Raw genomic sequence first — 2447 nt, 5'->3', positions numbered from 1 at the left:
CCGAAATGTGTCCGGGATAGCGCCCCCTGGCCGGGCGCGCACTCAGGACCGAGCCCCTGTCGCTCGAGTCCTGGAAGTCCTTAAGAAAGAGGCTGGTCTGAAATCAGGTCGAAAAAATTTTTATGTTTGTCCATCCATGGTTTAAATGTCCCGAAATGTGTCCGGGATAGCGCCCCCTGGCCGGGCGCGCACTCAGGACCGAGCCCCTGTCGCTCGAGTCCTGGAAGTCCTTAAGAAAGAGGCTGGTCTGAAATCAGGTCGAAAAAATTTTTATGTTTGTTCTTCCAGGGTGTCCATGTCCCTAAATGTGTCCGAGATAGCGCCCCCTAGGCGGCCACGCATGTCCGCGTGAGCCCCTGTCCTCAGAGCCTGGAAGAACCATTCGAAAAAAGAACCATCGAAAAGAGGGGGAAAATCCAACTTTTGAGTCCCAAAATAGCTCACTTTGACTCGGACACATTTCCTGCCAATTCGGCCTGTCTAAGCCTGGCGCACCTACTAACGTGATGGGGGTGTTTTGGTAGACCTGGTAAAAACAGGGAAAATCGAAAGAGGCTTAAAGTAGGCTAGAACTCAAGCCTCTCTCGTTGTTGGACTTAGAAAAAATCCGGCTCGAAAAATAAATCCCATTGAAATGCATTGGGCTTGGCGCTGGGATTTTTTTCTAAGTATGTGAACGAAAGAGGCTAAGGAGGCTGGAAGTTAGGCCTCTCTCGTTGTTGGACTTAGAAAAAATCCACTTTTTTTGCACGGGATTTTTTCTAAGTGTCACATGGAAGAGGCTAAACAGGCTGGAGGCCAGGCCTCTCTCGTTGTTGGACTTAGAAAAAATCCCAAAAGTGGACACTCTGACAAAATCACGCATGTTGACACTTAGGCAAAAAATCCAACTTTTGCTCCACGGAAGAAAGAGGCTAAGGAGGCTGGAACTTAGGCCTCTCTCGTTGTTGGACTTAGAAAAAATCCACTTTTTTTGCACGGGATTTTTTCTAAGTGTCTCATGGAAGAGGCTAGACAGGCTGGAGGCCAGGCCTCTCTCGTTGTTGGACTTAGAAAAAATCCCAAAAGTGGACACTCTGACAAAATCACGCATGTTGACACTTTGGCAAAAAATCCAACTTTTTTGGACTTGGCCCGGCTTTTCTTCCATTTGTCCCCCACTTGGGCTGGTTCACTCCTGGGTATCTTTTGGTCATTCCCGGGGGCCCCGGAGCTCGCGCAGCTCGCTGCGGGACTTCTGGAACTCCATCCTGGGTAGGATTTTTAAACAATTTCGGACCTTTTTCCAACTTTTTCCTCAAATTGTCCCCCACTTTCGCTGGTTCACTCCTGGGTATCTTTTGGTCATTCCCGGGGGTCCCGGAGCTCGCGCAGCTCGCTGCGGGGCTTCTGGAACTCCATCCTGGGTAGGATTTTTAAACAATTTCGGACCTTTTTCCAACTTTTTCTCAAATTGTCCCCCACTTTTGATGGTTCACTTCTGGGTGCCTTTTGGTCATTCCCGGTGTTCCTGCGGCTCGCGCAGCTCGCTGCGGGGCTTCTGGAACTCCATCCTGGGTAGGATTTTTAATCAATTTCGGACCTTTTTCCAACTTTTTCTCAAATTGTCCCCCACTTTCGCTGGTTCACTTCTGGGTGCCTTTTGGTCATTCCCGGTGTTCCTGCGGCTCGTGCAGCTCGCTGCGGGACTTCTGGAACTCCATCCTGGGTAGGATTTTTAAACAATTTCGGACCTTTTTCCAACTTTTTCCTCAAATTGTCCCCCACTTTCGCTGGTTCACTCCTGGGTATCTTTTGGTCATTCCCGGGGGTCCCGGAGCTCGCGCAGCTCGCTGCGGGGCTTCTGGAACTCCATCCTGGGTAGGATTTTTAAACAATTTCGGACCTTTTTCCAACTTTTTCTCAAATTGTCCCCCACTTTTGATGGTTCACTTCTGGGTGCCTTTTGGTCATTCCCGGTGTTCCTGCGGCTCGTGCAGCTCGCTGCGGGACTTCTGGAACTCCATCCTGGGTAGGATTTTTAAACAATTTCGGACCTTTTTCCAACTTTTTCTCAAATTGTCCCCCACTTTCGCTGGTTCACTTCTGGGTGCCTTTTGGTCATTCCCGGTGTTCCCGCGGCTCGTGCAGCTCGCTGCGGGACTTCTGGAACTCCATCCTGGGTAGGATTTTTAATCAATTTCGGACCTTTTTCCAACTTTTTCTCAAATTGTCCCCCACTTTTGATGGTTCACTTCTGGGTGCCTTTTGGTCATTCCCGGTGTTCCTGCGGCTCGTGCAGCTCGCTGCGGGACTTCTGGAACTCCATCCTGGGTAGGATTTTTAATCAATTTCGGACCTTTTTCCAACTTTTTCTCAAATTGTCCCCCACTTTTGATGGTTCACTTCTGGGTGCCTTTTGGTCATTCCCGGTGTTCCTGCGGCTCGTGCAGCTCGCTGCGGGGCTT

Source organism: Nerophis ophidion, unplaced genomic scaffold (genome assembly GCF_033978795.1).
Source record: "Nerophis ophidion isolate RoL-2023_Sa unplaced genomic scaffold, RoL_Noph_v1.0 HiC_scaffold_296, whole genome shotgun sequence".
NCBI lineage: Eukaryota > Metazoa > Chordata > Actinopteri > Syngnathiformes > Syngnathidae > Nerophis > Nerophis ophidion.
The sequence above is the reverse complement of the archived record's forward strand: the minus strand, read 5'-3'. Positions refer to the sequence as shown.